General features: G+C 39.9%; 1 protein-coding gene and 7 non-coding genes across 7 annotated transcripts; 7 read left to right on the top strand and 1 right to left on the bottom strand.

Moving 5' to 3' along the window:
* The window catches only part of LOC138242764 (zinc finger protein 271-like), a 1,399,044-nt gene that overhangs the window by 624,767 nt on the left and 748,580 nt on the right, over nt 1-25,697 (bottom strand).
* trnan-guu (transfer RNA asparagine (anticodon GUU)) lies at nt 30-103 on the top strand. Its single transcript has one exon. It is a non-coding gene; the product is annotated as a tRNA-Asn (tRNA).
* On the top strand, nt 1,544-1,615 carry trnaw-cca (transfer RNA tryptophan (anticodon CCA)). Its single transcript has one exon. It is a non-coding gene; the product is annotated as a tRNA-Trp (tRNA).
* On the top strand, nt 3,233-3,306 carry trnan-guu (transfer RNA asparagine (anticodon GUU)). The gene has a single exon. It is a non-coding gene; the product is annotated as a tRNA-Asn (tRNA).
* trnaw-cca (transfer RNA tryptophan (anticodon CCA)) lies at nt 4,747-4,818 on the top strand. Its single transcript has one exon. It is a non-coding gene; the product is annotated as a tRNA-Trp (tRNA).
* trnan-guu (transfer RNA asparagine (anticodon GUU)) lies at nt 6,445-6,518 on the top strand. The gene has a single exon. It is a non-coding gene; the product is annotated as a tRNA-Asn (tRNA).
* trnaw-cca (transfer RNA tryptophan (anticodon CCA)) lies at nt 7,962-8,033 on the top strand. Its single transcript has one exon. It is a non-coding gene; the product is annotated as a tRNA-Trp (tRNA).
* On the top strand, nt 9,640-9,713 carry trnan-guu (transfer RNA asparagine (anticodon GUU)). The gene has a single exon. It is a non-coding gene; the product is annotated as a tRNA-Asn (tRNA).

Below are 25,697 nucleotides of genomic sequence, written 5' to 3'. Positions count from 1 at the left end.
GTGCGAATGGAGAAAGGCCTCTCTCATCAGTCTCTGTGGCGCAATCGGCGAGCGCGTTTGGCTGTTAACTGAAAGGTTGGTGGTTCAAGCCCACCCAGGGACGATCTTCTTATTATTGTCAATGTAAACACTGTCTCCGCTGAAGCCGAAACCTTAACCCTCTTTATATTTGCAGAAAATGCGAGTCTTTTGCCCGTGTCCAACAACAACACTTGAGACCGGGGAAGTCCAATAGTGATCAACACCGCAACTCCCCAGAAATCCATATTCACCCTTGGAAAAGTATCTTTGAATGGCTGGCGGGAGATATCATTTATACTCCTGTTGCGTCCTCTGCTAAAAGAGTTTAGAAATACAACGCAGATTTGTTTGAGAATTTGACAAGCACTGTTACAGTACGTTAGCACTGTGAAGTTGGATGTTGATATTTTGATATATTTACCTTAATTTTAACATAAATGTAAACATACATGCTGTACAATCTATGCTGTACAATCAAACACAGGTATATTTTGAGTCTCATGCTGATCGTCCTGTGGATCCAAAAGAAAATGTTAAAGCTGATACATTTTCGATTGGAATTTGCATCTAGCTACAACGTCCCTGGATAAGAGATTTTATTAGGTGCGTGCAATCGGTATCTTTTACTTTATGTATGGTAGTGGAAATAGTTTTTAAAATGTTTTCTAAAGAAGATTGTATTGCCAGGACCTGCCTTTAGCGCTCAGTAGCGATGACGCTGTTGATATAGATGGAGAAGAAATGTAAGATGAATTGATGATCTAAGCTAAAATAGCCCTAACACGCCTCCTGTAACAGTGTTTGTATTCATAGCAAGTAATATATTTTTTCAAACCCGAACGTTGCTTTTGCATTGAGTGTTATGTAACCATTAGCGGTTTCGGTAGCTTCTGAAGAGCGCACTTTTCCAAACTGAAGCCTATAAGAACATTATTCAAGACTCACCATGGCCCAGAATCGTGCATCGGGACAAAGATTAACATCCATTGAAAGTATTCCCAAATAAAAGATTTGACCGAAAAATTAAAAGAGTAGGCAAGTATTAAAACAAAACCATAACTTCTTGACTTCCAATCTCTTTCCTGGTTCAGGCCATGTAAAATGACATATTCAGTGGACTCATGCCGAGGTTGTGAGTTTAAGCCTCACCTGGAGCAGCCTGGTTTTCTGTCTTGACAGGTAAACAGTGTTTTGTGTTATTTGCTAAATGGAGAGAGGATTCTGTGTTAATTGTGCTCCTCCTGGGAGAGGTCAAGATGAGAAGTTCACCAGGCTGGTGGTAAATATCCTGTCCAGGAATATTGGGGCTGTAGGGGGTCAGATCTATAGATGTAGTAAACACATTAGTGGAGACGGTGTGTCTGCTCTCCGTGAGAGAGCCGGGCGGGAAGAATAATCTGTGGTCTGGGAAGAAGAGACCCTCGTTGGAAGAGCGGCGCTCCTCACAGGAGAGAATGAAAACAATCTTTTTCAGGGACGCTGATTTTTCTCTTTGGGTGAATTAAAAGCACTTGTCGCAAGTGACCTCGTGGCGCAACGGTAGCGCGTCTGACTCCAGATCAGAAGGTTGCGTGTTCAAATCACGTCGAGGTCAGCTGATGTGTTTGCAGGTGCTGCTGGTGCCGAACCCGGAATTTACACCATGCGGTCGGGTTTTAGCTGTACACCACCTAGGTAATCCGAATGAATTAACAGAACACCCAGGCAGGATCTTATGCAGCATTTCATCTTGAACACGACAAGAGAAAAGGCACACTGCACATCCGCGAAACATCACATCCGACTTTAGAGACAGTGACATCAGAGAATGGAAGTTTCAAACCGCTTTTCTGTTACAGGTTCAAGCAAACCTGAAAGTTAGGGAGTGTTTGGTCACTTTTGTATGAAAAAGTGTCTGAAGCCTGTAATTATAATTTGCCCTTCTTTTAATTGTGGTTGAAATCCACTCCCATGTACCAAGACCTTACAGTATATTCCTGTTTACTTAAATGACTAACTATTGGACTATTGGACATTAGTTGGTGTTTTTTTTTGTTGTAACGATTTGCTATTTCATGCAGGAAAGAAAGGAACCCAGACCCAACGTTTGCTTTCAGGTGGGGTTCATTTACATAACAGACATCTATTTCTGAGGAGCCTGATTTGAATCACACAACCCTGGTAGAAGTCGAATCGACAATCTTATAAACCGAAATCAGACGCGTTATCCATTAAACCACTAGCCCGTCACGTAAATTAATTGCACCATGGTGAGTTCAGTGCCGCTACTAGTAATACCCCACCCCCATCTTAAATTTCTAAGTGAGAAACGTGTTTTCTACATTTTTTTTAGTTTAAAAAAATCATCACTTTTAAAGCCTTTATGTGTCGCTCTGAATTTCTAATTGATTTAGAATTCCAAGACAAAAGCGTTTCGTTCCACAGCGGCGTGAAATGATCACGTCTTGCACTCTACTTCTCTCTAGTAGTAAAGCAGATCTTGCTTGGTGAGCATTTGCTCTGGTAAATTAGGTCACTTTTCATGTTAACTCACTTCTTCTAAACACAACATTTCCCGGTGCATGTTTTCTCCATGAAAAAAAGACATGTGCATGTGCATGTTTTCCCTTACATGTTTTCCCTTACATGATTTCTCGTTTTGTTTCATCAAAGTGTACAGAAAGAAGAAAGAAAGGAAAAGTGTCGTTAATGAACTCTGTCCCCCTTGGGAGATGTCAAGCGCATTGGACATGAAAAGTGCCCAATAAAAGCCATTTCTCTTCATTTCTCTTACGGTCAGGGCTCCTGTTCCGTGTAAAGGAGGCAGCTTGCTCAGACGGCAGACTCAGGGCTTCGTGAACGCAGATGGCTCAGAGCGGTGTGTCCAAGCGGCTATAAAATTCTGCCGGCACCGTAGCTGAGTCGGTTTAAGTACCTGTCTCGTTAACTGGAGATCCGGGCTCCACATCCCAGCTGTGCCTTTCTTCCTGTCTTTTTGTGCAGAAACTACCATCTTGGACAACCGCATAGGGCTTGATTTAGTTTAAAGCATGAATGAATACATTTCCTTTCTGCAACAACTTGATTTTCAAGAAATTCATACAGCTTGTGAAAAATGAAATGTAATTCTTGGCTATCAGAGCAGTAGGAATATTGCCGACTGGCAAGAAAATGCAAGCAATGTTTATTTTTTGACCGGAAAGGTGCGAATGGAGAAAGGCCTCTCTCATCAGTCTCTGTGGCGCAATCGGCGAGCGCGTTTGGCTGTTAACTGAAAGGTTGGTGGTTCAAGCCCACCCAGGGACGATCTTCTTATTATTGTCAATGTAAACACTGTCTCCGCTGAAGCCGAAACCTTAACCCTCTTTATATTTGCAGAAAATGCGAGTCTTTTGCCCGTGTCCAACAACAACACTTGAGACCGGGGAAGTCCAATAGTGATCAACACCGCAACTCCCCAGAAATCCATATTCACCCTTGGAAAAGTATCTTTGAATGGCTGGCGGGAGATATCATTTATACTCCTGTTGCGTCCTCTGCTAAAAGAGTTAATAAATACAACGCAGATTTGTTTGAGAATTTAACAAGCACTGTTACAGTACGTTAGCACTGTGAAGTTGGATGTTGATATTTTGATATATTTACCTTAATTTTAACATAAATGTAAACATACATGCTGTACAATCTATGCTGTACAATCAAACACAGGTATATTTTGAGTCTCATGCTGATCGTCCTGTGGATCCAAAAGAAAATGTTAAAGCTGATACATTTTCGATTGGAATTTGCATCTAGCTACAACGTCCCTGGATAAGAGATTTTATTAGGTGCGTGCAATCGGTATCTTTTACTTTATGTATGGTAGTGGAAATAGTTTTTAAAATGTTTTCTAAAGAAGATTGTATTGCCAGGACCTGCCTTTAGCGCTCAGTAGCGATGACGCTGTTGATATAGATGGAGAAGAAATGTAAGATGAATTGATGATCTAAGCTAAAATAGCCCTAACACGCCTCCTGTAACAGTGTTTGTATTCATAGCAAGTAATATATTTTTTCAAACCCGAACGTTGCTTTTGCATTGAGTGTTATGTAACCATTAGCGGTTTCGGTAGCTTCTGAAGAGCGCACTTTTCCAAACTGAAGCCTATAAGAACATTATTCAAGACTCACCATGGCCCAGAATCGTGCATCGGGACAAAGATTAACATCCATTGAAAGTATTCCCAAATAAAAGATTTGACCGAAAAATTAAAAGAGTAGGCAAGTATTAAAACAAAACCATAACTTCTTGACTTCCAATCTCTTTCCTGGTTCAGGCCATGTAAAATGACATATTCAGTGGACTCATGCCGAGGTTGTGAGTTTAAGCCTCACCTGGAGCAGCCTGGTTTTCTGTCTTGACAGGTAAACAGTGTTTTGTGTTATTTGCTAAATGGAGAGAGGATTCTGTGTTAATTGTGCTCCTCCTGGGAGAGGTCAAGATGAGAAGTTCACCAGGCTGGTGGTAAATATCCTGTCCAGGAATATTGGGGCTGTAGGGGGTCAGATCTATAGATGTAGTAAACACATTAGTGGAGACGGTGTGTCTGCTCTCCGTGAGAGAGCCGGGCGGGAAGAATAATCTGTGGTCTGGGAAGAAGAGACCCTCGTTGGAAGAGCGGCGCTCCTCACAGGAGAGAATGAAAACAATCTTTTTCAGGGACGCTGATTTTTCTCTTTGGGTGAATTAAAAGCACTTGTCGCAAGTGACCTCGTGGCGCAACGGTAGCGCGTCTGACTCCAGATCAGAAGGTTGCGTGTTCAAATCACGTCGAGGTCAGCTGATGTGTTTGCAGGTGCTGCTGGTGCCGAACCCGGAATTTACACCATGCGGTCGGGTTTTAGCTGTACACCACCTAGGTAATCCGAATGAATTAACAGAACACCCAGTCAGGATCTTATGCAGCATTTCATCTTGAACACGACAAGAGAAAAGGCACACTGCACATCCGCGAAACATCACATCCGACTTTAGAGACAGTGACATCAGAGAATGGAAGTTTCAAACCGCTTTTCTGTTACAGGTTCAAGCAAACCTGAAAGTTAGGGAGTGTTTGGTCACTTTTGTATGAAAAAGTGTCTGAAGCCTGTAATTATAATTTGCCCTTCTTTTAATTGTGGTTGAAATCCACTCCCATGTACCAAGACCTTACAGTATATTCATGTTTACTTAAATGACTAACTATTGGACTATTGGACATTAGTTGGTGTTTTTTTTTGTTGTAACGATTTGCTATTTCATGCAGGAAAGAAAGGAACCCAGACCCAACGTTTGCTTTCAGGTGGGGTTCATTTACATAACAGACATCTATTTCTGAGGAGCCTGATTTGAATCACACAACCCCGGTAGAAGTCGAATCGACAATCTTATAAACCGAAATCAGACGCGTTATCCATTAAACCACTAGCCCGTCACGTAAATTAATTGCACCATGGTGAGTTCAGTGCCGCTACTAGTAATACCCCACCCCCATCTTAAATTTCTAAGTGAGAAACGTGTTTTCTACATTTTTTTTTAGTTTTAAAAAATCATCACTTTTAAGCAGACAAAGCCTTTATGTGTCGCTCTGAATTTCTAATTGATTTAGAATTCCAAGACAAAAGCGTTTCGTTCCACAGCGGCGTGAAATGATCACGTCTTTCACTCTACTTCTCTCTAGTGGTAAAGCAGATCTTGCTTGGTAAGCATTTACTCCGGTACATTAGGTCACTTTTCATGTTAACTCACTTCTTCTAAACACAACATTTCCCGGTGCATGTTTTCTCCATGAAAAAAAGACATGTGCATGTGCATGTTTTCCCTTACATGTTTTCCCTTACATGATTTCTCGTTTTGTTTCATCAAAGTGTACAGAAAGAAGAAAGAAAGGAAAAGTGTCGTTAATGAACTCTGTCCCCCTTGGGAGATGTCAAGCGCATTGGACATGAAAAGTGCCCAATAAAAGCCATTTCTCTTCATTTCTCTTACGGTCAGGGCTCCTGTTCCGTGTAAAGGAGGCAGCTTGCTCAGCCGGCAGACTCAGGGCTTCGTGAACGCAGATGGCTCAGAGCGGTGTGTCCAAGCTGCTATAAAATTCTGCCGGCACCGTAGCTGAGTCGGTTTAAGTACCTGTCTCGTTAACTGGAGATCCGGGCTCCACATCCCAGCTGTGCCTTTCTTCCTGTCTTTTTGTGCAGAAACTACCATCTTGGACAACCGCATAGGGCTTGATTTAGTTTAAAGCATGAATGAATACATTTCCTTTCTGCAACAACTTGTTTTTCAAGAAATTCATACAGCTTGTGAAAAATGAAATGTAATTCTTGGCTATCAGAGCAGTAGGAATATTGCCGACTGGCAAGAAAATGCAAGCAATGTTTATTTTTTGACCGGAAAGGTGCGAATGGAGAAAAGCCTCTCTCATCAGTCTCTGTGGCGCAATCGGCGAGCGCGTTCGGCTGTTAACTGAAAGGTTGGTGGTTCAAGCCCACCCAGGGACGATCCTCTTATTATTGTCAATGTAAACACTGTCTCCGCTGAAGCCGAAACCTTAACCCTCTTTATATTTGCAGAAAATGCGAGTCTTTTGCCCGTGTCCAACAACAACACTTAAGACCGGGGAAGTCCAATAGTGATCAACACCGCAACTCCCCAGAAATCCATATTCACCCTTGGAAAAGTATCTTTGAATGGCTGGCGGGAGATATCATTTATACTCCCGTTGCGTCCTCTGCTAAAAGAGTTTAGAAATACAACGCAGATTTGTTTGAGAATTTGACAAGCACTGTTACAGTACGTTAGCACTGTGAAGTTGGATGTTGATATTTTGATATATTTACCTTAATTTTAACATAAATGTAAACATACATGCTGTACAATCTATGCTGTACAATCAAACACAGGTATATTTTGAGTCTCATGCTGATCGTCCTGTGGATCCAAAAGAAAATGTTAAAGCTGATACATTTTCGATTGGAATTTGCATCTAGCTACAACGTCCCTGGATAAGAGATTTTATTAGGTGCGTGCAATCGGTATCTTTTACTTTATGTATGGTAGTGGAAATAGTTTTAAAAATGTTTTCTAAAGAAGATTGTATTGCCAGGACCTGCCTTTAGCGCTCAGTAGCGATGACGCTGTTGATATAGATGGAGAACAAATGTAAGATGAATTGATGATCTAAGCTAAAATAGCCCTAACACGCCTCCTGTAACAGTGTTTGTATTCATAGCAAGTAATATATTTTTTCAAACCCGAACGTTGCTTTTGCATTAAGTGTTATGTAACCATTAGCGGTTTCGGTAGCTTCTGAAGAGCGCACTTTTCCAAACTGAAGCCTATAAGAACATTATTCAAGACACACCATGGCCCAGAATCGTGCATCGGGACAAAGATTAACATCCATTGAAAGTACTCCCAAATAAAAGATTTGACCGAAAAATTAAAAGAGTAGGCAAGTATTAAAACAAAACCATAACTTCTTGACTTCCAATCTCTTTCCTGGTTCAGGCCATGTAAAATGACATATTCAGTGGACTCATGCCGAGGTTGTGAGTTTAAGCCTCACCTGGAGCAGCCTGGTTTTCTGTCTTGACAGGTAAACAGTGTTTTTTTCTGTTATTTGCTAAATGGAGAGAGGATTCTGTGTTAATTGTGCTCCTCCTGGGAGAGGTCAAGATGAGAAGTTCACCAGGCTGGTGGTAAATATCCTGTCCAGGAATATCGGGGCTGTAGGGGGTCAGATCTATAGATGTAGTAAACACATTAGTGGAGACGGTGTGTCTGCTCTCCGTGAGAGAGCCGGGCGGGAAGAATAATCTGTGGTCTGGGAAGAAAAGACCCTCGTTGGAAGAGCGGCGCTCCTCACAGGAGAGAATGAAAACAATCTTTTTCAGGGACGCTGATTTTTCTCTTTGGGTGAATTAAAAGCACTTGTCGCAAGTGACCTCGTGGCGCAACGGTAGTGCGTCTGACTCCAGATCAGAAGGTTGCGTGTTCAAATCACGTCGAGGTCAGCTGATGTGTTTGCAGGTGCTGCTGGTGCCGAACCCGGAATTTACACCATGCAGTTGGGTTTTAGCTGTACACCACCTAGGTAATCTGAATGAAGTAACAGAACACCCAGTCAGGATCTTATGCAGCATTTCATCTTGAACACGACAAGAGAAAAGGCACACTGCACATCCGCGAAACAGCACATCCGACTTTAGAGACAGTGACATCAGAGAATGGAAGTTTCAAACCGCTTTTCTGTTACAGGTTCACGCAAACCTGAAAGTTAGGGAGTGTTTGGTCACTTTTGTATGAAAAAGTGTCTGAAGCCTGTAATTATAATTTGCCCTTCTTTTAATTGTGGTTGAAATCCACTCCCATGTACCAAGACCTTACAGTATATTCATGTTTACTTAAATGACTAACTATTGGACTATTGGACATTAGTTGGTGTTTTTTTTTTGTAACGATTTGCTATTTCATGCAGGAAAGAAAGGAACCCAGACCCAACGTTTGCTTTCAGGTGGGGTTCATTTACATAACAGACATCTATTTCTGAGGAGCCTGATTTGAATCACACAACCCTGGTAGAAGTCGAATCGACAATCTTATAAACCGAAATCAGACGCGTTATCCATTAAACCACTAGCCCGTCACGTAAATTAATTGCACCATGGTGAGTTCAGTGCCGCTACTAGTAATACCCCACCCCCATCTTAAATTTCTAAGTGAGAAACGTGTTTTCTACATTTTTTTTTAGTTTAAAAAAATCATCAGTTTTAAAGCCTTTATGTGTCGCTCTGAATTTCTAATTGATTTAGAATTCCAAGACAAAAGCGTTTCGTTCCACAGCGGCATGAAATGATCACGTCTTGCACTCTACTTCTCTCTAGTAGTAAAGCAGATCTTGCTTGGTGAGCATTTGCTCCGGTAAATTAGGTCACTTTTCATGTTAACTCACTTTTTCTAAACACAACATTTCCCGGTGCATGTTTTCTCCATGAAAAAAAGACATGTGCATGTGCATGTTTTCCCTTACATGATTTCTCGTTTTGTTTCATCAAAGTGTACAGAAAGAAGAAAGAAAGGAAAAGTGTCGTTAATGAACTCTGTCCCCCTTGGGAGATGTCAAGCGCATTGGACATGAAAAGTGCCCAATAAAAGCCATTTCTCTTCATTTCTCTTACGGTCAGGGCTCCTGTTCCGTGTAAAGGAGGCAGCTTGCTCAGCCGGCAGACTCAGGGCTTCTTGAACGCAAATGGCTCAGAGCGGTGTGTCCAAGCGGCTATAAAAGAGGAGAATTCTGCCGGCACCGTAGCTGAGTCGGTTTAAGTACCTGTCTCGTTAACTGGAGATCCGGGCTCCACATCCCAGCTGTGCCTTTCTTCCTGTCTTTTTGTGCAGAAACTACCATCTTGGACAACCGCATAGGGCTTGATTTAGTTTAAAGCATGAATGCATTTCCTTTCTGCAACAACTTGTTTTTCAAGAAATTCATACAGCTTGTGAAAAATGAAATGTAATTCTTGGCTATCAGAGCAGAAGGAATATTGCCGACTGGCAAGAAAATGCAAGCAATGTTTATTTTTTGACCGGAAAGGTGCGAATGGAGAAAAGCCTCACTCATCAGTCTCTGTGGCGCAATCGGCGAGCGCGTTCGGCTGTTAACTGAAAGGTTGGTGGTTCAACCCCACCCAGGGACGGTAATCTTATTATTGTCAATGTAAACACTGCCTCCGCTAAAGCTGAAACCTTAACCCTCTTTATATTTGCCGAAAATGCGAGTCTTTTGCCCGTGTCCAACAACAACACTTGAGACCGGGTAAGTACAGTAGTGATCAACACCGCAACTCCCTAGACAATCATATTCATCCATGGAAAAGTATCTTTGAAGGGCTGGCGGGAGATATCATTTATACTCCTGTTGCGTCCTCTGCTAAAATCGTTTAGAAATACAACGCGGATTTGTTTGAGAATTTGACAAGCATTGTTACGTTAGCACTGTGAAGTTGGATGTTGATATTTTGAGATATTTACCTTCATTTTAACATAAATATAAACATAAATGCTGTACAATCTATGCTGTACAATCAAACACGGGTATATTTTGAGTCTCGTGCTGATCGTCCTGTGGATCCAAAAGAAAATTTTAAAGCTGATACATTTTCGGTTGTAATTTGCATCTAGCTACAACGTCCCTGGAAAAGAGATTTTATTAGTTGCGTGCAATCGGTATCTTTTACTTTACGTATGGTAGTGGCAATAGTTTGAAAAATGTTTTCTAAAGAAGATTGTATTGCCAGGACCTGCCTTTAGCGCTCAGTAGCGATGACGCTGTTGATATAGATGGAGAAGAAATGTAAGTCTATTAAACTCTTAGCTAGACTGGGATCCTCCACTTGCAGGTTAGTGTTTTTTAGGATGAAGAGCAGGAATCTGATGATATTAATGATATAATCTGCAATGGTCTGGTGAGACAGCCCAGTCATCTTCAACTGGGAAACAAATGTCTGCATTTTGGGAATGTCCTTCAGAAAACTTAAGGAAACTTCCGATGGATCCATAAAAAACAGGAACCTGGAGACATTTTCAACCTGAAAAACATATATAGAGAAAGTCATTATTTTTATGACCAACATCCATGGTATGTGAAGTTTAAGCCGAGTAAAACCCATGTACCAAATACCTACCTCCTTGGAGCAGTTTACCATTCCCAGGCCCTGGATAAGGTATTGTTTAAAGCCAGCCAGGAGAGGAGAATCAAGAGTGTTTTCTGTAAAGTCCAGCCAGGGCAACTCTTTTTTCGGAGAGCTTTTAGATTACCTTTAACTGACACCCTGTAGATATAAGACACATGGACAATTACATGTATTATAAGTGTTTCCGTTTTCTTAGTTGGCTTCTGGGAGAAAATAGCTTTAATTGTGGCCCCGTGTGACTATGTATATCTACCAATTCACTGACATCCCAATTAAGGCTACATTTTTTCTTGCCTCTGTGAAACAAAATCAATTTTTATACATACAACGCGCAAATAAAAAATAAAGCACTAGAAACCCTATTGAGCAGAGAGTCTTACTGTTCCCCATCTTCCCCTTCCTCCTCCGCTTCTGCTTCAGTTTCTGGAGCAGCCTCTGGCATCTCTTCCTCCTGGACAGCGGCCTCTTGCTCAGGGCCACTGGAATACAGGTAGATGCTTTTACATAATATGTTGTAACAATGATTTCAAAAAGAAACTACAGAAGCCTTACAAATTAAAAATATCTCACCTTACCAATGTGTCTTCACGCTTCCCATGCACAAAAAGGCCCAAGGACTCTAGCAGTCTTACAACCGCTATCCTGTTTGCCTCACCAGACACAATCTCTATTCTGTTGTAATCCACGATGACCCCGTTCTTCAGGTGATTCATCATGTCCTTCCTCGCCTGTTGAGAGGCCATCGTGATCTCCTCTGCCAAGGTGTGCTTCATACACGCCCTCTTCAAGTGAGCAGGAAGCTGATCAAAAGTATTCAGGCACATCTTGCACACCAGGGGAATCCTCGCGGGTTTCCTTTTAAAATAAATAATATAATTTGTGTATAGAAACAAGCTAAGACTGATTTCTTAAATTATCCTTAATTTTCTCTCTCATAGTTTGAGCATAATGATTTTATTGTATTGCTCATTGCTCCAAAATAAATAATGGTTTCATAAAAAAGTGAACATTCTCATCTATATTCATTTGCAGTTACACTATTGCAATTAATCTGTATCCATTCTGCATTCATATCTACAAGAAAGAGCTCTCAATTAATTAAATGCCCCATTGAACTGGCCCTGATTATACAATGCAAGGAGAAGTCTTCTAAGCCAATACTTGTCACCAGAAAGAGGCAGTATTTCAATTATACAATATACAAAACAATACCATTTAACACAAAGATATATTCCACACCTCAGCATGCACATGATGAGATTCTTGATATTAGATTAGAAAACAAATATCAATGCACTGAGAGAGGCTTATTAATAAAGATGCATCTGCCTGACTGCATATTAGTTTTAAAAGGTTATCAGATGTAAAGTCTTACCTCTTGATCGTAGTGGTGATTCAATATCCAGGACCTTAGTCAAGTCTCAGAGTTACTGTACCTCCTGTCTCGATTGCAGGTGAAAAGTGAAAGGTATATTGCACTCAGCAGAAAGTTACCCCGAGCAAAGACTCCACCCCTCCCAGAAAACAGCACTCCCCTTTGGCAAAGCAGTGGGTGGAGGAAGCCTTTGCTACCATTATCAAACACAGAAATTGCATTAAAATTGCAGAAAAGCATTAACATCCAAAGTACCTGTCTTAGCTGGGGCAGGAACTTCTCCTTGCATTGTATAATCAGGGCCAGTTCAATGGGGCATTTAATTTATTGAGAGCTCTTTCTAGTATTTAAGAATGCATATTAAATTTATGGCGTATTAAATAAAGGGTGAATATGGGTACCATAGGTATTACACCTCTATAATCTCAGGGTTAAAATAAAAAAAAACAAGGTGAATGAGGTGTAACATGGCTTACATGGATTATTTAGTAGAACTTTAACTTTAGTAGAAAGTGGCTTTCAACAGCCATCTCTGGAAATGGTCAGTCTTTTAGACAGCTGGGGAGAAGGTACAGAGTAATTTACACACCTTCCTGCTACCATGATCAGAGCAGTATTAGATTAAACTTGTCATTTATTGAAAGCCCAGTTTTTAACAATCATTTTCATTTTAACTTACTTTTTTCAAAGAAGGATCTGAGGTTCACTTCTTGAATTAAATCTTTTGACAAGAGGTAAGACTTCTATTTTACATTTAAACCCATGTTTAGCTGTGTTTTTTAGATTCAACTGAACCAATTTCTGTGTGTGATAATGTCCTTTAATTCTGACAACATCACACTAAATTACATGATATAAAACAGCTAATGTTTCTAGAGATAAAGTTTCTGGGATGCTTCTCATTACTTTGCATTACCAGGGACAGTTTAATTCACCTTGTACAGCATTGAAAGACCATGCTTTTTTAAAGTTATTTAACATTTTATAGAACTTTGTCTACTATGGCAACACGATGAGCTTGGTGAAATTTGGAAAAATACTGCTTGGCCACTTATCTTAAGATAAAGATAGGATAAAGGTTTATTTTTTGCACCTACCTGCCCCCCAGGGAAGGCCGATGCTTTCTAAGTTGATGGTTCCCTACAGTAGACTGTACCTTATCTTCTAAGGTAATGTATATTGACCCAAATCAGTTTTGGAATCCAATCTACTGACGTGATGGAGCACATCTTTTTTTGGATACAGATTCATTGCAATAATGTAACTGCAAATGAATATGAGCATGTATGTTTGTTCATATACAGTGGCAAGAGCAGTCTCTCATTGCAGTGAATTTTCAGGGCCAATTCATCTCTCCATCTTATACTGAATATGAAAGGTAGCTGTGTCTATATTGACTCCTCACTAGTTGGAATTTGTATATATTCCAGTGTTCCCTCAGCCAGTCCTTCTGTTGTAATTCAATTTATCTCATAAAATTCCTTCCCCACTTCTAGGACCAGCAGTTTTTGAACTCCACAATGGCTCCTATTGGAAAGTCTGTGACTGAGACCAAGTAAGAGTTCACTTTTTTATATTAAGCCATTATTTTGTTTGGAGCAATGAGCAATTCTGATATAAATACAATAAAATCATTATGCTCAAACTATGAGAGAGAAAATTAAGGATAATTTAAGAAATCAGTCTTAGCTTGTTTCTATACACAAATTATATTATTTATTTTCAAAGGAAACCTGCTAGGATTCCCCTGGTGTGCAAGATGTGCCTGAATACTTTTGATCAGCTTCCTGCTCACCTGAAGAGGGTGTGTATGAAGCACGCCACGGCAGAGGAGATCAGGATGGCCTCTCAACAGGCGAGGAAGGACATGATAAATCACCTGAAGAACGGGGTCATCGTGGATTACAACAGAATAGAGATCGTGTCTGGTGAGACAAACAGGACAGTGGTTGTAAGACTGCTGGAGTCCTTGGGCCTTTTTGTACGTGGGAAGCCTGGTAAATGATTTGAACTAATTTAACGTCATATTCGGGAAATCCAGAGAACGTCTTCACACTTGTCGTGGCTGTTGCAGGAAACACCTGTTGAATCTCACTCGGGATTTCTTGAGAGATCATTCAGCGAGCAAGTCGCAATTAGGAGATAATTTGGTATTTCTTAAGAGAACTCAGAGAACAACAGCACCGATAAATGCTGGGGAGACAGGTAGTTTTTTTGTAATCAGATTCCAATGTCGAATACTGTGTATGAGAGCTTACTGTACGTAACTTTCCTTTTCTCACATTTTCTGACGACTATTCCGAAGGGGCACCCTGTCAACTCCTAATACTTTCAAAAAATCTGTCTGCGTGTTTGATTATTGTCGTTTAATTTTTTAAAAAGTTCAATGTTGATTATAACTAAATAAATAAATGATCACAAACAAAAAAAGGGCTGAAGATGCGAGTCGCTTTTGTATTAGAGCTGGATGACACGAGCTTATAAATAAAAAACGTTTTCTTCCAATAAATCATACATTTTGTTCCATCCTTCTTACTATACTTCTCTCTTGTAGTAGTAAAGCATTTTGATTGAAACCGAACAATACATTAAAGGTTTCATCTATACACTTATACTTACGCTGCTGTGCAGCGGAGCCTGATACACCCCAGTGGGCAAAAGACGTATAATATATGTCTATTAAACGCATACCTTAGACGTATAAATGTGGTCTGCAATTCGTCTAGAATGAAATTCTAATATACGTCTATTGTTATACGTCAATTATACGTCTATGATTAGATGTTCATTATACATAAATGGTTGGAGTTCTATTATATGGATAAATTTAGAGGTCTATTATACGGATAACTTTAGAGGACTATTATACGTATATGGTTAGAGGTCTATTATACGGATAACTTTAGAGGACTATTATACGTATATGGTTAGAGGTCTATTATACGGATAACTTTAGAGGTCTAATACAAGTATATGGTTAGAGGTCTATTATACGGATAACTTTAGAGGTCTATTATACGTTTATGAGTAGAGGTCTATTATACATCAAAGATAGGTTTTACAGGTGTAGAAACTAGTAAATCAAGCCAATGATTTGGTTTAGAAATGTATTCAGAAAATACACATTCACACCTGAAAAATATGTATTTCAAATTATACATTGTATACAATCGATCAACAATCAACATATGGGCAATAATCATAAAAAAACACAACTAGTCTTAAACTTCAGCTACAAATTCTGGTAACATGGCAATATACAGTATAGTAATGACAAACACAAACTAATTACATTAACGCACTAAAACAAAAACACATTTTGATTCAAATATAAATTTTAAAATGCACAACTTCTACATTTCCAAGAAAAAAAATATTACAAAATTAAGACGATTTTTGTCCACCATTTGCAAACCCTGTCTAATTGTCCTAACAATTAGAACCAGAAACCTATTATTTTCAGTGTCCAGATCTCCTGGCCCCCTGCCTTGCATATGCATTCTTCAAGTAATGCATTTTGTGCTCCTTAATTTCTTTTAATGTCGATGTAGGGTGGGACTATATTTATTACTATATTTAGTATACACGTGTAAATAAAGTAATTACTGCAAAAATAATTTACATCGCACACTATGCAGATTGCTGTATACTCCTAGTTGCGGCACACAAGACATTAACAGTAAAAAGCCTCAGGGACTGTGTAAGATGTGTTTTCGACGTTATATATGCATTTATTAATGTCGTCGATTTTACGGTTGCAATTCGACGTTGATTATACGTCGCGGCAACATATATATAAGTATAGCCGTATTTTCGCTGTGATATATACGTATATTCGATGAATCACTGCCCACTGGGACGGTGCCGTCCGGTTTCAGCCGCACAGACACATCCGGACCCCCACTGAACGATCAGCAATCAATAACATTTGAACGATATAAGCTCCTGCGCTCCGGATCATGTGAGAGAGAAGGCACTGAAAAAGTGAAAGTGGATTTTGCACCTGCGCCAGTGCTGTAGTGGTATCATACAGATGCCCATACAAATCCACCATAAAATATTGCTCTGCCCGTTGGTGGATTAGGTATGCACGCTATATTTCAATTTAAATATAAAATTAGGACTGAAGATAACGTGAACTGAATCCGGGGCCTCACACTTATCAAATTATAAAATAATAATTATTAAAATATCAGGTTGTTTTATGCAGCATTTTGTGCACAGTACGTCATATTTATCTAACAATAGAACAACAGCCTACCTCAAGGAGGGATTCACACGCAGTCTGGGGTATTTTCCCCTTTACATTTTTGCGATTTTATATCGAACCTGTTATACTCCTGTTGTAACAGAAGAAATAAGGTTCTTGATCCCGAGATGAAGTAAAACAGATGAGTTTATTGCATGCAAGGAACAATAAAGCCGAAGTCTTGTTTCCCGCAAGAAACAACAAAACCGAAGTATTGTTCAACGTACTGGTACAAACTTTTGGGTTATATAGTGTTTTCTTCTCCATTTCTGACGTCACTCGGTCTGATGGTAAAGAGGGGGGTTCATGGTATTTGGCCAGTTTACGATGTTCTGGACAAATGGTCAGTTTAAGATTACACCTAGGGGGGTTCCTAGCTTGCATCTGCAATCCTTATCAGTTAACCCCCTTTCCTGCCATAAACCCCAGCTTGTGACTTAAAAGTCTAAACCCCCTACAGAAAGGATTAAATTCAAACCCCCGTCTTCACATCTTTCTTCATTGCTGAAGCAGAGAAGCGACATAATCACAATTGTGACCAGTTTTTCTACTGTTTCTGGTTAATAATGATTATTAGTTTGTATTTTGATTAGTATTTTTCGTAGCATTCTTCCTCAGCTTTTAAGTTATTTGGTGAGCAAGTACCACTGAGAACGAGTCTGAATCAATCAAGAACACATATGGTACTGCTGTCCTGTGTACAACTGCTTAGTCCGAATTGAGCTTTTCAGTGTTGAAGAAGACGTTTCCAATTTCGATTGCTGGTTTCAGAGGATGTGCTACAAGATCACAAATTCATTTGAAAAGATTTGGGGATGCATTGGCTGGGATTCAAACCTGGCTCAATTGCATGAAGGCACCTATACTCAGCAATGAGAGGAAAGGAGAAGGGGCCAGAGGTAGTGTGGCTGAATTGTCTAATATGCTGGATTTTAGGCTCCACTCTCTCAGGGGCGTTGGTTTAAATCCCACTACTGCCTAATGTTTTAAGACCTTACTTCCTGTGATTTGTAATATGTAATATGGTCAGTAAAAGCACTTTATGTAAGTCTCTCTTATGTCAACGCTACAAGTCACTTACTGCTCCACAGGTCCGGGGTTCAATCCCTGGCATCTTCAGGTGTTTTATATTACTGTACTCACATCGCAATCTTCTGTTGTGTGAGAACTCTTTGCTCGTGTTCATAGAGAGCCAGGTTTACCTTTTGAATCTCACCCGGGATTTCCTGAGAGATCATTCAGCGAGCGAGTCCTCCCTCTGGACTCGGCACTGAGCTGAAAGCTGCACGAATTCCTCACTGTGTGTCCTGTACTGTTACAGGTGGTCCAGCGTAAATGTGCAGCACAGTGACATGAACACCTTGAACTTTTTCTGTATGTGAAGGAAAATGCAAAAGAGCATGTAAAGTATCGATCACATAAAAAAACTGAAGCACAAAACAACGACTTTTGATGATTACAAGAGATTCAAGAAACACAACCGTCCGCAGATGGGTTCGGATCCTGAACGCTTAAGTCAAAAGAACAAAAGTGAAGTAAACTCTCTTCATTGTCTTATAGTTTATGAAATAAAACAATTTCTTACTTTCTTAATAATTTCTTACTATTGATAGACGATTTATAGAATTTTAACAGAATCACAATTGCAAACATTTTGGGTTAAACTGTTATTCACATACTCTAACAAAGAGAAACGTTAGTGTCTTCCGGTGTGTGAGCCCATCTCTCAAAAAATAAAAAAATAAGTTATATAAATTGAATTGTTCTACTTTTTAGGCTTGCATAGTCTTATTCATATTTCAGTTAAACCTTTTCTTCTGTAGTAATTTCATTTGATTTTAAAATGAGTCCTGATTTACAATTTTTGGACATGGTTCATCTTAAAGAATTTTGTAATAAGTTTCAGTTTAGGAAAATCATGCCCAGAAGCTACCAAAACTGGTAATGTTCACATAATGTGTAATGCAAAAGCAGCAGTTGGGGTGGGAAACAAAAGGCATTTCTTGGTATGAATCCTAAAACTTCATAGATGGCGTTCTAGGACTTCTCGCTTCAGACAAAGCTGTCAATACATCATAGATTTCTACTCAATCAATATCAGCAGTGTTATCACTACCGAACGCTAAATATAGATCCTGGCAATAATTCATGAGTTGTTTGTTAGAAAATTGTTTATGTTTTTTTTAAACTTATTTTCAATACCAGACAAAAAGTCGGAAGTTTCAATTTCATGCAACTGATGAAGTCTCTCTTCGTTGGAAGTTATAAGTACAGTACATCCAAAATACTGTGGAATCAATCAAATTCTTGTGGATCCAGAAGATCATTTTGAGACTCAAAACATGCCTGTCTTTTCTTTTTTCGAGGACGAAGGAGTAGCAGCAGGAGTAGCAGTAATGGCAAGAACGTGTTTAGAGTTCAGCACTTCTCATTTCTAATGCAGAGCCATCGACTCGGAAAGCACCACCCGCGATAACAGAAATTGCAGAATTGGTCTGTTCATGCTGCCTACACGCTTTGAATTGCTGGCATTTTTTGCAAGTTCCTTTTTGAGGGTTCATGAAATTCCTCACATTTGAGCCAACACTAAAATATTTCATTCGGGGTCGTCTAATTCATAGTGCAAACCGAATCTACAGGGGAATGCTTTGGCACATGAAGCCGTTTGTTATTCTGTTGTGAGGTGTGAGGGGCACCGTTCCAACCGTAGTTCACTCGTTGATCAGGTGAGCTTTGACGGTGGAGTACCGGCGGTTCACGGGGCTTGCTGCTGGGCTAACCTCGGGCAGATCCTTCGGTTATGCGTGGGCAACCTCCGTTCTCGACTCTTAAAACAAAGTTAAGTCCTGGCACTCGGACACACTGGCCGTCACGTGATTGTCTGAGCTGAGTCTGAGAACGTCCTGGAGGGGCACCTTCTGGGCATCGTGCTGCCTGTTTTATCTGGAGGAACTACGGTAGTTCAGTGGCTTAAAGTTCCGTGGGCATTCGAGACCCACGTGGGATACCCTGCCCTACCAGTTCCTGATTGGCTGATTGAGGTGGAGGATGAGTAACAGTGACCTCTGACCTTAGGGTTGTAAACCTTGGGATGAGCCTCTCCCATGGAATCTCCCAGACAGTAAGGCGCCAGAGGTGACCACTTATTAGGGTGGCTGGTGAATCTCAGCCTTGGGAGCTGTTCCTTATCAGGAAACTCTATCAGCTAGAAAAACACCTTAAATGTGAACCAGATGGAATGGCCTCTCTGTATCCAGCTGCACTGAGATGAGGGAGAGAGGGACTGGCAAGGGAGCAGCAAACTTAATTCCTGTATTTTAAATACGCCTTGCTACAGAAGTGTCCTTAGAAGAAAAACATCTTCTATGATAGTGGTACAGTCCATCACACCCCTCCTATAGCCTTTCAAAGAGAAAAAAAACTGACAACAAAGTATGTCTATGTGTGGTAATCAACCAGGTCTTACAAACATTCTTAAACCCTTCCACCTCCTTTCATTGCAAATGATTTGTACATGTTAGAAGGTTAATTTTGGCTTCTGATATTATGGTGGATTAAGAGTCCTGAAATCTTTGTATAAGTACAAAGATGAAAGAAAGGGCAGTGTAATCATGGCCAAGAGAAGGCAAATGTTGGACTATCTGCTTGGATTGAATGGAGCAAAACATAGGCAACTCCTTGAGCAGAACCTGCTTCATCCTTCAGACTGGGGTTTCTGAAGATCTGTACATTTGAACTTTCAAAGTGACTAAAGTAAAGGAGTTTTCCCTTTTTACCACATAATTCCCACAGATCAACACTATCAGAGAGCCTAATTCCAGCCAGGATTCAATCACTGTCTCTCAGGCATCCGAGCAGTGGATTTCATGACTTCAGAAAGCCATCTTCACCAGTGGAGAACTCAATGCTCTGAGGTTTACTGGCAGAGTCTCACACTGGGTAATGTTAGATGTTGATAAATAATGTCCTATGGAATTCTACTATTGATAATTCTACTATGGAACTGCGATGTTTCTTGAAAAAAATCTTCTATGATAGTGGTACAGTCCAGCACAGCCTTTAAAAGAGAAAAAAAAACAAGGTAAGTCTGTGGTGTAATCAACTAGGTCTTGCAAACATACTTAACCTCTTCCAGCTACCAACATTACAAATGCTGTTTACACATTAGATGGTTATTTTTGGCTTCTGATATTATGGTGGATAAAGAGCCCTGGAATCTTTGTAGAAGGACAAAAGACGGAAAGAAAGGGCAGTGTAACCATGGCCAAGAGAAGGGAAATGTTGGGGAGAGCTTTTTTCATACAATTTTTATCATTGTTTTTCCAGCCCAACAAAGATCAACATATATGAGCAGGCGTCCTGTGCCAAATCCAATCTGCCTTCCTTCCAAGCATACAGGAATGTGAGTGAATTAAATATTGACATATGAAAATACACAAAAATATGCAATCACACTGTAGTGTGCTCTCTGAAGGCACCAGTTCTGTAGGGTTTGGGCATTTACTGGGACAATTATTAATTGTAGCAGTAAATCACAAAATTGATTCTTTTGATGGCTTTAGAATCCAACCATGCGACATAACTCAAACAACGCACACACACAGGTACTAATACACGAGGATACATTTATTAATACATAGAATATGCATATAAACCTAACAGATCTTATCAAGAGGGTTATCAGAATACAAAAGGTATATATTCAGTCAGTTACAAAGTGTTACACATATCAAAAGGACATACGTTCAATATATCATTCATTTAGACCGTTTCGTAAATGAACTTGGTTATAACTTCTACATTAGATACTCAAAACAAGTACATAACTCTTAGGAATTAAATTGATATCAACTGGTTGGGATAACAATTGAATTCTCGAGCAGTAATGCAGTGAAGTTGAATACTCATCCAATCTCTGGGGATTCAGATCTCCTGCGGACTCAAAGAAACAGTTGCAGGCTGTTGCTGTCCAATCCGCGCTCTCTGCCTCGGTGCCAGGCTGTGCTGTGCGGCTTGCGACGGTGCGCTGCTGATGCTCACTGACCGGCTAGTTAGTGTTGGCTTTAACTAGCACAGTTTGTGCACAGGAGAAAAGATGACTGTGGGTCCAAGCAAGTCAGGAAGAAGACTGGTTCGTTCCTGATGAAGAGCTAGTTCTGAATAGTGATTCAGCTGTCCACAGTTCCGACCTGTTCACGAGGCCTCCTACTGGTGCTAACCTCGGGTGGATCCTCTGGTTACTCTCTGGCAACCTCCGCTCTAGACTCTTAGAACAAAGGAAAGTTCTGGCACTCGGACACACTGGCCGTTCCGTGGTTGTCCGGGCTGAGTCTCAGGATGGTCAGGAGGCGCACTGTGAGAATGTCCTGCCCTTGGGAGCCTTCTGCTCCTGGGCCGTCCTGCCCTGGAATTCTCCTTTGAATTCCCTTTAGAATAGTCCACAGAATTCTCCTGAATCTTACTACAGGCTCTCTGTGTTGCCTGTTTTTACCTGGAGGAACTTCAGCTCGTTGATTGGCTGAAAGTTCCATGGGCATCAGAGTCACACGTGGGTTACTCGGCCCTACCAGTCCCTGATTGGTTGATCAAGGTGAGATATGAGTCATTTACTCCTGACACCTAGGAATCCAGTCCAGATGTCCATCTGGCACTCCCTAGACAGATAGGCGCCAACGGATGACCATTGATCATGATAGCCAGGCTTAGCTAAGTGCATCCCCCTTTGGGAGCTGTCCTTATCAGGAGAAAACATCTTAAATCACCCTGCATGAATAGTCTCTCTGTGGCTGCACCACAGAGATGAACAGAGAAATGGGGCCTCATTTGGGAAGGCTCAGAAACTTAATTCTTTCTTATTAATAAGCCTCGCCGCTACACTCCATTAAGGAACAAGTAATAGGTTTATTCCATGCTGAAAAAAAGAAGAAAGAGAACACAACTTTTCGGCTGTGGAGCCTTCTTCAGGTGTCAAACTCCATTAATATAAGTATAGAGTGGTATTAAATAAATACATCTTTTTAGTATAAATTACACTTTTCTAAAATGTATTTAAAAAATAAAAACGATTACAATCTAATCTTTCAACGTTTGATCCCAAAATTCCAAGAAAAATAAATCTAAACGGGGAGAAAGCTATGCTGAAAGTTTATTAAGATACTTTGAAGACAAAGATAACAATTTATGTTGCATTTGTCTGATTGTGAATCAAAAACTACATATAATTAAACACGCGTTTGCGATTTAAATCAAAACGCAATTTAAATCAATATAAATGTTTATATTGCAACGCATACTGTACAGCCTCCATTTCTCAAAAAAAAAATTAAAAGATTGTTTGTGCAGCCTAAGAGGGGGGGTCTACTCTCAGTGACAGCTGACAATCCTCCATACACTCAAGTGAAAAATTATGTTAACGTCGTATTTACAATTTGCTGATAATAGAAATGTTAAGTTCTGTAAAGCTTTGTGATAGTTTACCCAGGCAGCAAAAGATCGGCTACACTGGGAAGATGCAACACAGAACATATGATTAATAACCTTTTAAATCTGAAGGGAGATGTAAAGGGATCACACACACACACTAGAAGCAGGAAGCAGAAGAAATGTTTGTTAAGAGAAAAGTCATGGCACCAGCTGGATTTGAACACACAACCTTGGGCTCAGAAGTCAGAAACCTAGACCACAAAACCTCCCAGAGCAGTCACATGAAGCCAGGTGTAACAGCCCTACACATACACAATCAACAGACATTGTACAGCGTGTATTACTGTGTTGCAGTACACAAATATAATTATATCGTTATTAATTTCTTTAGATATGTGATTCCAGATTATATTAGCAGAAAAGCTTAAAACTACCACTTTTTATACACACTATTTCACATGTTAGTTAAAGACTTTGATGCTTAAAATGTTTAGGGAGAAATGGAATACTGGTGTGAATTTTTTCTTTAAAGTACAGAGACCAGCCATATACTGTATGTTTATGTTCCAAAATTAATATTGTTCATGGCCTTCACACGCGTTACAGTATGCTCCTATTCTTTTTATGCACAGCTACTAAGATTTCCCTTCAGTGGTAAAATTCCATATAAATATATAATACTTAAACGGGCACAGTAAAGACATTAAATTTACATATACATACTGTATACAGTACAGTTTGCATACAGTAATATGTTTATGTTCCTAAATCAATATCTTTTATGAGCATGTGAAAGGCATGGTAAATCGGAGATTCTCAAAAATTACTGTACTTTGCATGATTGGAAACAAATGTGTGATTGCGAAATGCTGTGCTGTTACTTTTACAAAGACGGTCAATGAAAAAAAGAACATGGACCAGGGCAATACTTTGAGTTTACAGCTTGTCCAAGTTCATTCATTATTAATACTATTAGTAATATCTTTGTTAAAGACTGATGGCGACAGCTCAAACATGAGAGGTTGGGCTTTATTAGCTCCTCTGTCACGGACGTCCAAAGGGACTAACCGTGGGGAGCAGGAGAGCGGAAAAAGACCCATATGCGTAGCGGCGAGACGGGAAAAAGGCCCGGGCTCATAGTGCAAAGAGTTCAGGAATGCCGTATAGAAACCTATGCCCTCAGGGAGCGGACGTGGGGCGCCCTGGTGCTAGGCGGGTCTCAGGACATCCGAACCTCAATGCTGAGCGAGGACAGAGTGCAAGACCCGGAAATATATAGCCCAAGGGAAAGAGAGGGACAGGAAGGACAGCAGACCGGAAACTAGGGACAGGACAGAGAAGGAGCGCCCTCTAGCTGCAGAGGGCGTGACATCCACCTTGCGGAAATTCCGGATACTATTATGTTACTTGCGGTACCACGTGGTATCATGCGGCACTATGTGAGAATTTAGAGTTATTAATACTGTAACTTGCGGTAAACTGCGTCAAACGCAACACAGAATAATGCGGTATCGCCCGCTTTTTTTTTGGCTGCATCTGTACATGTGGCTTGATTTTGTTTAATGCAAGTTTTCATTTTCTTTCTGGAACAACTTGCTTTTCATGAAATTCATACAGCTTGCGATAGATTAAATACAAGTCTTGCCTTGTATATCGCAGGCTGGCAAGAAAGAAGCATTATTTTCTTTTTTTTAATCAGAAGCTTGCAAATGGAGAAAAGGGACACACGTGAGTCTCTGTTAATTGAAAGGTTAGTGGTTTGAGCCCACCCAGAAATGTACTTCTCATTATTGTGATGTAAACCTCATCTCTACTTATTTGGATTTCTTAGCAAAACCTTAACCCACTTCATATTTGCAGGAAATGTGATTTTTTTTGTTAAACAATTAAGTACGTAAGTCAATATCACTGGGAATGGCTGGCAGGAGAATTCATTTATGCTCTCGTTGCACCCTTAGTTAGAATATTTAAAATTACAACACAGATTTGTTGGAGAACTTGACAAGCAAAAAAGACAGTTCAACAGCATGATTATGTTAGGACTTTACATTTGTATTTTAATAGTTTTGTATATTTATCTTAATTTTAATATACATGTAACAATAAATGCCGTTCTATGTAAATAAATGTTGTTGTATTTTATCATATTTTAGCGGAGGGCACAAGGTGGTCTATTATACCTTGCGAAACTTCCAAGACAAATATAACAGAGGCTTATATTTTAAGAAAATTTGCTTTAAAAGAATTTGTACGATATCATCCCTCAATATCGACGTTCAAATGAAGGATTTGAAGAAGCAACAGCGATAGGAGAGTACATTGATTTTGGACCAATGTTTGCATCTGAACAATCCTTCCTCCTGGAAAGAAGAAAAAAAAACAGGTATGTTTTGAGTCTCTTGATGATGCTTTTCTGGATAAAAAAAACAGTGCAAGTTTGTTTCAGATGTATTTTGGATAAAATTATAACTGTCATCGAAGAGAAATTTGATCAGTTGAATGCAGTCAAAACTTTCAACGTTTTATATGATGACAGGACGTACATTTAGGAATCAGTACCGATAACACCGCTGCTATTGATGGAATAGAAATAAGTGATGTATTGGCAGTTTTATCTGAGGCAAGAAGTACTAGAACACCTCCTATAAAAATGTTAGGATTCAGAGCAAGAAATATTTTTCCACCTCACCCAATGATATTGCATTAACAAGGCTGAAGCTGGCTTCTTATTCGCCAGCTTCTTCTGCCTTAAATGCTGCTGCTGTGATGTTATGCCGGCTTTCGCCTGTAGATGGCTCTCTAAAGTAATTTTTAAAAGTACTAATCAGGATGGATTACTGTACTTATCCTCAGTAAAGGGGAATATGTAAGTAGTGACTATCCAAATAGCATTTTTGTGTGAAACACATTTCAGAAAATTGTAAACCAATTTTCAAAACTC

This window comes from Lepisosteus oculatus, chromosome 14 (assembly GCF_040954835.1).
Source record: "Lepisosteus oculatus isolate fLepOcu1 chromosome 14, fLepOcu1.hap2, whole genome shotgun sequence".
Classification (NCBI taxonomy): Eukaryota; Metazoa; Chordata; class Actinopteri; order Semionotiformes; family Lepisosteidae; genus Lepisosteus; species Lepisosteus oculatus.
This window is presented reverse-complemented; position numbering and strand designations above follow the sequence as displayed.